Consider the following 14,632-nt stretch of genomic DNA (forward strand, 5'->3'; position numbering starts at 1 on the left):
CTCATGTACTTTTTGTGCTTCCTCTCTTTTAGTCTATATTGGAAGCGTTCCAGGTCGTCCTTCAATTTATTCTCTTTCGTGACAAAGTCAGGTTCCCCTTAAAATTTCTTGGTTATGTCTATACTCTCCTTCAATTTGTCATCCAGCTGGGAGAGATTTGTTTTCTCCTCCTCCAACATCAATTGCATAGTTTCCCCCTCCATTTCCCCCTCCCTACCTTTTGGGGATGTAGCTCAGTGGTAGAGCGCATGCTTCGCATGTGTGAGGTCCTGGGTTCAATCCCCAGCATCTCCAACTTTTGGACCCCACAAGAGGGGCAGCACTACTAGACCTTGTACTAACCAATAGGCCAGACCGCATATCAAATATACAAGTTGGGGGTTACTTGGGGAATAGTGATCACAAAATAATAAGTTTTCATGTATTCTTTAGTAAGATGTCTAGTAGAGGGGCTACAAGGACACTAAACTTCAGGAAAGCAAATTTTAAACGGTTGAGAGATGATCTTAGTGCAATAAACCGGGATGATGTACTAAGTAATAAAAGTACACAAAGCAAATGGGAGACTTTTATGAGCATCCTGAATAGGGCTTGTGCAGAAAATATACCCTATGAGAACAAACATGCTAGAAATAGGAGGAAACCCCTATGGCTAAATAGAGCTGTAAGGGAAGCAATAAAAGAAAAACAGAAAGCCTTAAAAGAATGAAAGAGGGTAGGTAGTGATGAGGCATTATATAATTATAGAAAATTAAATAAAATATGTAAAAAGCAAATTAAGTTAGCTAAGTTTGAGACAGAGAGACTCATTGCGAGAGAAAGTAAAAATAATCCTAAAATATTCTTTAACTACATAAACAGTAAAAAACTGAAAAGCGATAGTGTTGGCCCCCTTAAAAATAGTCTTGGTGAAATGGTGGAAGGGGATGAGGGTAAAGCCAACCTGCTGATTGACTTTTTTTCTACGGTTTTTATACAAGAAAATGCCATGGCAGATGACATGACCAGTGGTACCATAAATTCACCCTTGAATATTACCTGCTTAACCCAGCAGGAAGTACGCCGCCGCCTCGAAATCACTAAGGTTGACAAATCTCCGGGCCCGGATGGCATACACCCCAGAGTACTACAGGAATTGAGTTCTGTGATAGATAGACCATTATTTTTAATCTTCTCAGATTCCTTAATAACAGTGTCGGTACCGCAGGATTGGCGCATAGCCAATGTGGTGCCAATATTCATAAAGGGGACAAAAACTGAGCCGGGAAATTATAGACCGGTAAGTTTAACCTCTACGGTTGGTAAAATCCTTGAGGGTTTCTTGAGAGATGCTATACTGGAGTATCTCAAGAAAAATAACCTTATGACAGAGTATCAACATGGGTTTATGAGGGATCGATCCTGTCAAACTAATTTGATCGGCTTTTATGAAGAGGTAAGTTCAAGTCTGGACCAGGGAAATGCAGTGGATGTTGTGTATATGGACTTTTCAAAAGCTTTTGATACGGTGCCACACAAAAGGTTGGTACATAAAATGAGAATAATGGGGATAGGGGAAAATATGTGTAACTGGGTTAAAAACTGGCTCAGTGATAGGAAACAAAGGGTGGTTATTAATGGTACGTACTCGGACTGGGTCTCAGTTCATAGTGGGGTACCACAGGGGTCAGTATTGGGCCCGCTTCTTTTCAACATACAGTCATATGAAAAAGTTTGGGCACCCCTATTAATGTTAACTTTTTTTCTTCATAACAATTTGGGTTTTTGCAACAGCTATTTCAGTTTCATATATCTAATAACTGATGGACTGAGTAATATTTCTGGATTGAAATGAGGTTTATTGTACTAACAGAAAATGTGCAATCCGCATTTAAACAAAATTTGACCGGTGCAAAAGTATGGACACCCTTATCAATTTCTTGATTTGAACACTCCTAACTACTTTTTACTGACTTACTAAAGCAGTAAATTGGTTTTGTAACCTCATTGAGCTTTGAACTTCATAGGCAGGTGTATCCAATCATGAGAAAAGGTATTTAAGGTGGCCATTGGCAAGTTGTCCTCCTATTTGAATCTCCTATGAAGAGTGGCATCATGGGCTCCTCAAAACAACTCTCAAATGATCTGAAAACAAAGATTATTCAACATAGTTGTTCAGGGGAAGGATACAAAAAGTTTTCTCAGAGATTTAAACTGTCAGTTTCCACTGTGAGGAACATAGTAAGGAAATGGAAGAACACAGGTACAGTTCTTGTTAAGCCCAGAAGTGGCAGGTCAAGAAAAATATCAGAAAGGCAGAGAAGAAGAATGGTGAGAACAGTCAAGGACAATCCACAGACCACCTCCAAAGACCTGCAGCATCATCTTGCTGCAGATGGTGTCAATGTGCATCGGTCAACAATACAGCGCACGTTGCACAAGGAGAAGCTGTATGGGAGAGTGATGCGAAAGAAGCCGTTTCTGAAAGCACGCCACAAACAGAGTCGCCTGAGGTATGCAAAAGCACATTTGGACAAGCCAGTTACAGAAGGTCCTGTGGACTGATGAAACAAAGATTGAGTTGTTTGGTCATACAAAAAGGCGTTATGCATGGAGGCAAAAAAACATGGCATTCCAAGAAAAGCACTTGCTACCCACAGTAAAATTTGGTGAAGGTTCATCATGCTTTGGGGCTGTGTGGCCAATCCCAGCACCGGGAATCTTGTTAAAGTTGAGGGTCGCATGTATTCAACTCAGTATCAGGAGATTCTTGACAATAATGTGCAAGAATCAGTAACGAAATTGAAGTTACGCAGGGGATGGATATTTCAGCAAGACAATGATCCAAAACACCGCTCCAAATCTACTCAGGCATTCATGCAGAGGAACAATTACAATGCTCTGGAATGGCCATCCCAGTCTCCAGACCTGAATATCATTGAACATCTGTGGGATGATTTGAAGCGGCTGTCCATGCTCGGCGACCATCAAACTTAACTGAACTGGAATTGTTTTGTAAACAGGAATGGTCAAATATACCTTCATCCAGGATCCAGGAACTCATTAAAAGCTACAAGAAGCGACTAGAGGCTGTTATTTTTGCAAAAGGAGGATCTACAAAATATTAATTTCACTTTTATGTTGAGGTGCCCATACTTTTGCACCGGTCAAATTTTGTTTAAATGCGGATTGCACATTTTCTGTTAGTACAATAAACCTCATTTCAATCCAGAAATATTACTGAGTCCATCAGTTATTTGATCTATGAAACTGAAATAGCTGTTGCAAAAACCCAAATTGTTATAAAGAAAAAAGGTTAACATTAATAGGGGTGCCCAAACTTTTTCATATGACTGTATTTATAAATGACCTTGTTGGGGGCATGCGGAGTAGAATTTCAATATTTGCAGATGATACTAAACTCGGCAGGGTAATCAATACAGAGGAGGATAATTTTATATTACAGGGAGATTTATGTAAATTGGAGGATTGGGATGAGAAGTGGCAATTGAAGTTTAATGTAGATAAATGTAAGGTCATGCACTTGGGTAGAGGAAATAACATTTATGATTATGTACTTAATTGTAGAACACTGGGTAAAACAGACACAGAAAAAGACTTGGGTGTATGGGTGGATGGTAAACTTCACTTTAGTGGACAGTGTCAGGCAGCTGCTGCCAGGGCTAATAAAATAATGGGATGTATTAAAAGAGGTATAAGTGTTCATGAAAAAAATATAGTTCTACCTCTGTACAAGTCACTAGTGCGACCACACTTAGAATACTGTGTACAATTCTGGTCACCGATATATAAGAAGGACATAGCTGAACTGGAGAGGGTGCAGAGAAGAGCGACCAAGATTATTAGAGGAATGGGGGGGCTGCAATACCAAGACAGGTTATTAAACTTGGAGTTATTTAGTTTGGAAAAACAAAGGCTTAGGGGGGATCTAATCACAATGTATAAATATATGAGGGGACAGTACAGAGACCTTTCCAAAGATCTTTTTACACCTAGGCCTGCGACTGGAACACGGGGGCATCTGCTACGTCTTGAGGAAAGAAGGTTTAATCATAATCACAGACGAGGATTCTTTACTGTACGAACAGTGAGACTATGGAACTCTCTGCCGCATGATGTTGTAATGAGTGATTCACTACTAACATTTAAGCAGAGCCTGGATGCCTTTCTTGAAAAATTTAATATTACCAGTTATGTATATTAGATTTTATGACAGGGTATTGATCCAGGGAACTAGTCTGATTGCCGGATGTGGAGTCAGGAAGGAATTTTTTTCCCCATTGGAACTTGTTTGCCACATTGGGTTTTTTTTGCCTTCCTCTGGATCAACATAGAGTCTCCCTTCAACCTTAAAAACTATGATACTATGATACTATGATTGGGTGACCAGTCAGCAATTGACATCTTTGAGGAACTGGTGACCCGGGAACTCAGATCGATTTCTCGGTCTTCCCATTTTGCACCTTTCAATGTGACAAGGCGGGAGATGGAAACGTTGAGGGACCTTGAACATGACAACCACATTGTCATTAAACCCTCAGACAAAGGGGGCAATGTGGTTGTCATGGACACTAATCAGTACGTGGAGATCTGTACCAATATATTGAGTGATAAGACAGGGTATGAAAAACTTCCTGCCAATCCAACAAAAAAATATCTGGAAGAACTCAAGAATATTTTGGATGAGGGTCTCCAGACTCAAGTAATTAGTAGAGTTGAGCGCGGTTCGTGGTTCAAGGTTCTCCAGTTCGCGGCTCGAGTGATTTTGGGGGCTGTTCTAGATCGAACTAGAACTCGAGCTTTTTTGCTAAAGCTCGATAGTTCTAGATACGTTCGAGAACAGTTCTAGCAGCAAAAAAAACAGCTAATTCCTAGCTGGCTTTCCGCTGTAATAGTGTAAGTCACTCTGTGACTCACACTATTATGACATTTCAGTGTATAGTGTGCGGTAACAGCGCATTCAGATCACTGCTGTATGTATAATGGCGATCGCCATTTTTTTTTTTTCCTTGTCTTCCTTCCCTAAGCGCGCGCGTGTTGTGGGGCGGGCCAGCATGTCAGCCAATCCCAGACACACACACAGCTAAGTGGACTTTTTGCCAGAGAAACAACGGCATGTGTGATAGAATGTCCATGTCACATGTCCCTGCATTATAAAACCGGACATTTTCCTCCAGCACGCCATTATCTGCCTTCTGCATCCTTGGTGTCAGACATCACTGGCGCAGCTCCTATTGCCGATACTGCTGTATACGCTCCATACACAGCGCTGGACAGCTTAGGGATAGCACATTCTATCAGTCCTTTTAAGAGCTCATACCGGCAGGGTCAGAGCCATAGGTGACAGGTCCGTGAAAACAGAGTTTAACAGCTACACAAGATGACAGCGTCTGTGTAGCTAAGGTCAGGGATTTCGTCGCTGCATTTCCCCATTAGGAGGGATAGAAAGGCAGGCTTCCTTTCCTCTACCCAGAGACCCACAACCCTGCCACTGTACCCTCCTGCCCTTTGCACACGCCAACTCATTGTTACTAAGCCATTATACTAGCAAACACTGAGTGAACTTAGTGTCATTCTAAACGTGGCTGTTGGACTGCTGTATTGCCCCAGTAGTGCAAAGATATTTGCAGCACGTCTGCCTGCATTGCACACTCAAACTCATTGTTACTAAGCCATTAATCTAGCAAACACTGAGTGAACTTAGTGGCATCCTAAACGTGGCTGTTGGACTTCTGTATCGTCCCACAAGTGCAAAGATATTTGCAGCACATCTGCCTGCATTGCACACCCAAACTCATTATAACTAAGCCACTATACTAGCAAACACTGAGTGAACTTAGTGGCATCCTAAACGTGTCTGTTGGACTTCTGTATCGTCCCACAAGTGCAAAGATATTTGCAGCACGTCTGCCTGCATTGCACACTCAAACTCATTGTTACTAAGCCATTATACTAGCAAACACTGAGTGTACTTAGTGGCATCCTAAACGTAGCTGTTGGACTTCTGTATCGTCCCACAAGTGCAAAGATATTTGCAGCACGTCTGCCTGCATTGCACACTCAAACTCATTATAACTAAGCCATTATACTAGCAAACACTGAGTGAACTTAGTGGCATCCTAAACGTGGCTGTTGGACTTCTGTATCTTCCCACAAGTGCAAAGATATTTGCAGCACGTCTGCCTGCATTGCACACTCAAACTCATTGTTACTAAGCCATTATACTAGCAATTTATGCTGCCAGTTTAAGGGCCGTAGTTGCATTGTCAGGGATAATTATTCTTTATTATTCTGCTGTTAATAAAGCTAGACCACCGCTGCAATCTACACCACCTCTAAATTTTTACTACCACATTTTAAGTGCACAATCTTGTCGCAATCAACATGAGTGGCAAAATGACAGATGCTGGTGGAAAGGGGAAGAGGTGTGTTGGAAAAGGAAAAAATGGGTTTGTCCGTGGGGAAGGTGGCAAAGCTCCTTTAACATCTGCTGAAGATAGACCACCTACCAGCAAAAGAAAGATGTCTACTACTTACCGTGGACAATCCGATGTGCTCCCTTTTTTACGGACACGAACAACAGGAACAAAGGTAGATGATGGCCAAAAAAGGAAAATGCTTGAATGGATCTCAAGTGGTCCAACAAGTGCCCTCTCAGCCACCTCAACTACCGCATCCAAAAAACACCAGTCCTCTGAGTTGTCATCCCAATCAAACTTGCTTTCTCCCAGCTCTGAAGTCTCCATCAGCCCTGCACAGTATGGTGGAAGTGAGATGGCTGAGTCTGCAGAGCTGTTCTGTCACACTATAGCCTGGGAATCAGAGGTCTGCTCCCAAGCTACAGTGAGTACAGATCAGGTAATGGTCTGCAGTGATGCCCAGAAGCTTTGTGACTCTGATTCAGGCCGTGAGGACGAAGTTTCTGAGCATAATGTTGACCCTTTGTCACAAACTGTAACACCTGTGGTTATAGACAATGAGGAACATACTGATGACGATGAGACGCAGATACCAGATTGGGATGACAACTTAAATATTCGGTCAGGGCAAGAAGAGGCTCGGTCTGAGGGTGAGGGGAGTGCAAACACAACAATTGATGAGGAAGTTCTAGATCCCACCTACTGTCAACCCACAGTCAGGCACTCGAGGAGGTCAACAGAGGCGGTGGAGAAGGATGCAACCGACGACGAAGTTACCTTGCGCCTTCCTGGACAGAGTCGGAGCACTGGTAGCACATCTACAACTGCATCATCAGCGACCACTCTGCCTCTGAGCACTAGTCGGGGGGGCTCAGCAGGCCGCATGCCCTCTAAGCCTTGCCTAGCCTGGTCCTTTTTTGACATAGAAAAAGATCGCCCAAATTATGTGATGTGTAAAATTTGTCATGATTCTGTTAGTAGAGGGCAAAACCTCAGCAGTTTGACAACTTCTTCCATGAATCGTCACATGAATAAATATCATAGGTCCCAGTGGGAAGCTCACCGTGCTGCAATGCAGCCTAGCGGAGAGAACCATCCACGGCCTGCCCCTTCCAGTGCATCCGCGCATTCTTCATCTTCTAGGACTGTGGGGACAGCTGTCACACCTGGTTTTCCAGGCACAACTTCCACCACTGTAACCGCAACAGGCAGTTTGCTTGGTAGGTCGTCAGTTGGTTTGGAAGGGGAAACAAGTGCGTGTGTACAGCTCTCTCAGACATCGATAGCACCAACGTTGGATGAAGGCAACATCATGTCTCCGACTGCACTTTCCTCACAACCCTGCATTTTTCCAGGGACACCCTACTCAACACCGTCTACACACAGCAGCCAGATCTCTGATGTGGACAAATAAAAGGCCATTTCCTGCGACCCATGACAAAGCTAAGAGGTTGACTTTATCCCTCTGTAAGCTCTTGGCTACCGAAATGCTGCCTTTCCGCCTGGTGGACACACAGGATTTTAGAGACCTTATGTCTGTCGCTGTGCCCCAGTACCAGATGCCCAGTCGACACTACTTCTCTAAGAAAGGTGTGCCCGCGCTACACCAGCATGTCGCACACAACATCACCGCTTCCTTGAGAAACTCTGTGTGTGAACGGGTGCATTTTACCACCGATACTTGGACCAGTAAGCATGGACAGGGACGTTACATGTCGCTGACTGGGCACTGGGTAACTATGGTGATACAGTTAGGTCCAGAAATATTTGGACAGTGACACAATTTTCGCGAGTTGGGCTCTGCATGCCACCACATTGGATTTGAAATGAAACCTCTACAACAGAATTCAAGTGCAGATTGTAACGTTTAATTTGAAGGTTTGAACAAAAATATCTGATAGAAATTGTAGGAATTGTACACATTTCTTTACAAACACTCCACATTTTAGGAGGTCAAAAGTAATTGGACAAATAAACCAAACCCAAAAAAAATTTTTATTTTCAATATTTTGTTGCGAATCCTTTGGAGGTAATCACTGCCTTAAGTCTGGAACCCATGGACATCACCAAACGCTGGGTTTCCTCCTTCTTAATGCTTTGACAGGCCTTTACAGCCGCAGCCTTCAGGTCTTGCTTGTTTGTGGGTCTTTCTGTCTTAAGTCTGGATTTGAGCAAGTGAAATGCATGCTCAATTGGGTTAAGATCTGGCGATTGACTTGGCCATTGCAGAATGTTCCACTTTTTTGCACTCATGAACTCCCGGGTAGCTTTGGCTGTATGCTTGGGGTCATTGTCCATCTGTACTATGAAGCGCCGTCCGATCAACTTTGCAGCATTTGGCTGAATCTGGGCTGAAAGTATATCCCGGTACACTTCAGAATTCATCCGGCTACTCTTGTCTGCTGTTATGTCATCAATAAACACAAGTGACCCAGTGCCATTGATAGCCATGCATGCCCATGCCATCACGTTGCCTCCACCATGTTTTACAGAGGATGTGGTGTGCCTTGGATCATGTGCCGTTCCCTTTCTTCTCCAAACTTTTTTCTTCCCATCATTCTGGTACAGGTTGATCTTGGTCTCATCTGTCCATAGAATACTTTTCCAGAACTGAGCTGGCTTCATGAGGTGTTTTTCAGCAAATTTAACTCTGGCCTGTCTATTTTTGGACTTGATGATTGGTTTGCATCTAGATGTGAACCCTTTGTATTTACTTTCATGGAGTCTTCTCTTTACTGTTGACTTAGAGACAGATACACCTACTTCACTGAGAGTGTTCTGGACTTCAGTTGATGTTGTGAACGGGTTCTTCTTCACCAAACAAAGTATGCGGCGATCATCCACCACTGTTGTCATCCGTGGACGCCCAGGCCTTTTTGAGTTCCCAAGCTCACCAGTCAATTCCTTTTTTCTCAGAATGTACCCGATTGTTGATTTTGCTACTCCAAGCATGTCTGCTATCTCTGGTGGATTTTTTCTTTTTTTTCAGCCTCAGGATGTTCTGCTTCACCTCAATTGAGAGCTCCTTAGACCGCATGTTGTCTGGTCACAGCAACAGCTTCCAAATGCAAAACCACACACCTGTAATCAACCCCAGACCTTTTAACTACTTCATTGATTACAGGTTAACGAGGGAGACGCCTTCAGAGTTAATTGCAGCCCTTAGAGTCCCTTATCCAATTACTTTTGGTCCCTTGAAAAAAGAGGAGGCTATGCATTACAGAGCTATGATTGCTAAACCCTTTCTCCGATTTGGATGTAAAAACTCTCATATTGCAGCTGGGAGCGTGCACTTTCAGCCCATATTATATATATAATTGTATTTCTGAACATGTTTTTGTAAACAGCTAAAATAACAAAACTTGTGTCACTGTCCAAATATTTCTGGACCTAACTGTAGATGGTGAAGGGTCTGCTGCACAAGTCTTGCCGTCCCCACGACTTGTGTGTCAATCCTCTGTCTGTCCAAGTTCTGCCACTGCTTCTGCCTCCTCCACCTCATCTGTGTCCTCCACCTCCGCCCGAAGCCTGCCTGGTCAGGCCACCAGCGTTCTCACTGCGCAGATGGAATCACGCACCCCTCATTACTATGCTGGTAGCAGAGCGCAACGTCATCAGGCGGTCTTTAGCTTGACATGTCTTGGGAATAAGAGTCACACAGCTGAGGAGTTGTGGTCAGCTCTGCGGTCCGAGTTTAATAAATGGTTGTCTCCACTCAACCTGCAGCCTGGTAAGGCCGTGTGCGACAATGCTGCAAACCTGGGTGCGGCCCTTCGCCTGGGCAAGGTGACACACGTACCTTGTATGGCTCACGTGTTGAACCTTGTTGTCCAGCAATTTTTAACACACTATGCCGGCCTAGATGGCCTTCTGACCAGGGCACGAAAACTGTCTGCTCACTTCCGCCGTTCAAGCGCCGCAGATGAGCGACTTGCATCGCTCCAGAAGTCTTTCGGCCTGCCGGTTCATCGCCTGAAATGCGATGTGCCGACACGCTGGAATTCGACTCTCCACATGTTACAGCGACTGTGGCAGCACCGCCGAGCCCTGGTGCAATACGTCATGACGTATAGCCTTGGTCAATGAGATGCAGAGGTGAGGCAGATCACCCTGATGGAGTGGTCACAGATCAAGGACCTATGCACCCTTTTGCACAGTTTTGACACGGCGACGAATAAGTTTAGCGCTGACAATGCCATTATCAGCATGACAATTCCAGTCATTTACATGCTGGAGCACACGCTAAACACTATTCGGAGTCAGGGGTGGGACAACAGAAAGGGGAGGAACTACAGGAGGATTCATAAGCGCAAGACACAACAGCATCACCAAGGTCCAGACGTTCATCATCACCAACGCGGCAGGCATGGGACCATGGGGGACAGGGATCAACAAGGGCGCATGGTAGCAGGCGAAATGTTGAAGGAAGGTGCAGGAGAACATGAAGAAATGGAGGACGAACTGTCCATGGACATGGAAGACTCAGCGGATGAGGGAGACCTTGGTCAAATTTCAGTTGAAAGAGGTTCGGGGGAGATGTCAGAGGAAGAAAGAACGGTTAGCACCTCTATGCCACAAACACAGCGTGGACTTGGTCCGCATGGCTGCGCAAGACACTTGAGTGCTTTCTTGCTGCACTACCTCCAACATGACCCTCGTATTGTCAAAATTAGAAGTGATGATGACTATTGGCTTGCCACACTATTAGATCCCCGGTACAAGTCCAAATTTTGTGACATAATTCCAGCAATAGAAAGGGACGCACGTATGCAGGAGTATCAGCAGAAGCTGTTACTCGATCTTAGCTCGGATTTTCCACCAAACAACCGTGCAGGTGCAGGGAGTGAATCTCCCAGTTGTAACTTGACAAACATGGGACGGTCTCGTCATCTTCAACAGTCTACCCTTACCAGTAGGACTGTATCTGGTGCTGGTAACAGCAATTTTATGGAATCTTTTCATAATTTTTTTAGACCCTCCTTTGCAAGGCCAACAGAGACAACAAGTTTAACACATAGTCAATGGCTGGAGAGGATGATACAGGAGTATTTCCAAATGAACATCGATGCCATGACTTTGCAAATGGAGCCTTGCTCATTTTGGGCTTCAAATCTTGAAAAATGGCCAGAGCTCTCCACTTACGCCTTGGAGATTTTGTCGTGTCCAGCTGCCAGCGTTGTCTCTGAACGTGTCTTCAGTGCTGCTGGGTGTGTGCTGACAGATAAGCGTACACGTCTGTCCAGTGACAATGTGGACAGACTAACGTTCATCAAAATGAACAAGTCATGGATCCACAAGGAATTTACTACCCCTGTATCATCCTGGGGAGAGTAAATGCTTGTGGATTTGGAATGTGCTTGATGCAAATCAAAACATCCTGTTTGCAACTAGGGCACAAGTGCTGCCACTGATGGGGTGTCTGTGTGGCCCAATTTTTTTAAAAAGGGAGACTCCGCTTGGAGTCACCCTTGCTTACATTGTTTTTAAAAGGAGCCAAGATGAACAAGTGATGGTTCAGCAAAGACTTTGCTACCTACCCCGGTGTCATCCTGGGGACGGTTAAGAATGGCGTATTTTTGAATGTGCTTGATGCCAATCTAGCTGTGAAGTGTACAACTAGGGCAAAAGTGCTGCCACTGAATGGGTGGGTGTGTGTGGGGCACAATTTTTGGAAAAAAAGGGAGACTCCGCTTGGAGTAACCCTTGCTTACAGTGTTTTTAAAAAGGAGCCAAGATGAACAGAGCTGGGATCAGGAAAAACCTTGCTACCTACCCCGGTGTTATCCTGGGGACAGTTAATTATGGCGTATTTTTGAATGTGCTTGATGCAAATCAAAACATCCTGTTTGCAACTAGGGCACAAGTGCTGCCACTGATGGGGTGTCTGTGTGGCCCAATTTTTGGAAAAAAAGGGAGACTCCGCTTGGAGTAACCCTTGCTTACATTGTTTTTAAAAGGAGCCAAGATGAACAAGTCATGGTTCAGCAAAGACTTTGCTACCTACCCCGGTGTCATCCTGGGGACAGTTAAGAATGGCGTATTTTTGAATGTGCTTGATGCAAATCTATCTGTAAAGTGTACAACTAGGGCACAAGTGCTGCCACTGAATGGGTGGGTGTGTGTGGGGCCCAATTTTTGGAAAAAAGGGTGACTCCGCTTGGAGTCACCTTGCGGTGTTTTACATGATTTTAGAAGGGCGTGCCATGCCTATATCTGTGTCTCGTCCTCTTTTTCCTCATTACGCTCTTTTGTTTTAGCATGAGAATTTGTTCTTGTCACTTCCCCATGTGTTTGTATTGTGTTGTGAGTTGTTTGTCACCTTTTGGACACCTTTGAGGGTGTTTTCTCGGTGTTTTTATGTGTTTGTGAATGCCTGCCATTGTTTCCTATGCGGTTCGAGTTCGGTTCGTCGAACGTTCGACGAACCGAACTCGAACGGGACCTCCGTTCGGCGAACCGCGACCGGTTCGCTCATCTTTAGTAATTAGTAAGACCGAGTATGAATTTTTATTTCAGAAGGAGCCAAGAATGGCAACATTTATGCCTATATCTGTGTCTCGTCCTCTTTTTCCTCATTACGCTCTTTTGTTTTCGCATGAGAATTTGTTCTTGTCACTTCCCCATGTGTTTGTATTGTGTTGTGAGTTGTTTGTCACCTTTTGGACACCTTTGAGGGTGTTTTCTCGGTGTTTTTATGTGTTTGTGAATGCCTGCCATTGTTTCCTATGCGGTTCGAGTTCGGTTCGTCGAACATTCGACGAACCGAACTCGAACGGGACCTCCGTTCGGCGAACCGCGACCGGTTCGCTCATCTCTAGTAATTAGTAAGACCGAGTATGAATTTTTATTTCAGATGGAGCCAAGAATGGCAACATTTTATTGTTTGCCAAAGATTCACAAGGACCTCCGCCCTCTTAGGGGGAGGCCCATTGTGTCTGGTATTGACAGTCTGACCCAAAACTGCGGGATCTACCTGGACCAAATTTTGAAATCTTTTGTATCTGCTTTGCCGTCTTTTGTAAAAGACACACCTGACCTCTTGAGAAAACTTGATGATATGTCAGTGGGGGAGGGTACTCTTCTTGGAAGTGTTGACGTGGAGGCCCTCTACTCCTCCATACCACATGCAAGGGGCCTAGAGGCGATTGAATATTTCCTTAACACACTTGGCTGCCAGTGTGCTGCACACAATGGTTTTGTCTTAAAACTCTTAAATTTTTGTCTCAAGAGAAACATTTTCATCTTTGATGGACGGATCCACCACCAACTCAGGGGTACGGCTATGGGGAGCCCTTGCGCCAATTTATTCCTGGGTTGGTGGGAGGAGACACGGATCTTTGTGGAGGAGATGAAAGACCTCACATCTAAGTTTGAGGTATGGGCCCGCTACATAGACGACATATTGGTCGTGTGGACAGGGTCCAAGATTGAATTGTCTAACTATGTAGCGGGTCTCGACCAAAATGACATTGGCCTCAGATTCACACACGTGATTGAGGAAGATCGCCTTCCATTTTTGGACATTCTTATCCAAAAGAATGGGAATGGCGATCTTTCCACATCTACCTTCCACAAGCCCACTGCCACCAACTCCCTCCTCAGGTGGGAAAGTAGCCATCCATTCCATCTGAGGAGGGGGATCCCCAAAGGACAGTTCCTCCATTTGCAGAGGAACTGTACGGACAAGCGGGTCTTTGAGACCCAATCAAGAGAACTTCGGGATAAATTTAAAGAGAGCGGCTACCCTAAGGAGATTCTAAAAAAGGCCTATAATGAGGCTAAAAATGTCCCTAGAGCGGAGTTGTTATCGAACCGGGGGAGGTCGTCAAATCAGGACGGCGTCTCTCGATTAATCACAACATTTGACAACGGAGCCCCTCAAGTCTGGAAGATCCTGGAGTGCTATTGGCCCATCCTCCTTATGGACAAAGATGTGGGGTCACTTCTACCTGAGTGACCAATGATTACATACAAGAAGGGAAAATCCCTGGGCGATAGGCTTGTTCACAGCAACTCTGAGAGACAGCAGGAGTCAAACTCGCTGTCCAGGGAGATAAAAGGTTGCTTTAGATGCCCAAAATGTATAGCATGCCCCTATCTAGAGGTTGGAAAAATATTCAGGAGTAATGTGCTCAATAAAAACTTTGAAATTCGCCATTTCATCAATTGCCGTACTCAAGGAGTAATCTACAAGGCCACATGTGTATGTGGCC

The 14,632-nt window shown here is 44.5% G+C and overlaps 1 non-coding gene across 1 annotated transcript; it reads left to right on the forward strand.

Annotated features, from left to right (window-relative positions):
• The first annotated feature begins 222 nt into the window (after nucleotides 1-222).
• Nucleotides 223-294, forward strand: TRNAA-CGC (transfer RNA alanine (anticodon CGC)). The gene has a single exon. It is a non-coding gene; the product is annotated as a tRNA-Ala (tRNA).
• The last annotated feature ends 14,338 nt before the right edge of the window (nucleotides 295-14,632 follow it).

The sequence above is a fragment of the Anomaloglossus baeobatrachus genome, chromosome 1, assembly GCF_048569485.1.
Source record: "Anomaloglossus baeobatrachus isolate aAnoBae1 chromosome 1, aAnoBae1.hap1, whole genome shotgun sequence".
Classification (NCBI taxonomy): Eukaryota; Metazoa; Chordata; class Amphibia; order Anura; family Aromobatidae; genus Anomaloglossus; species Anomaloglossus baeobatrachus.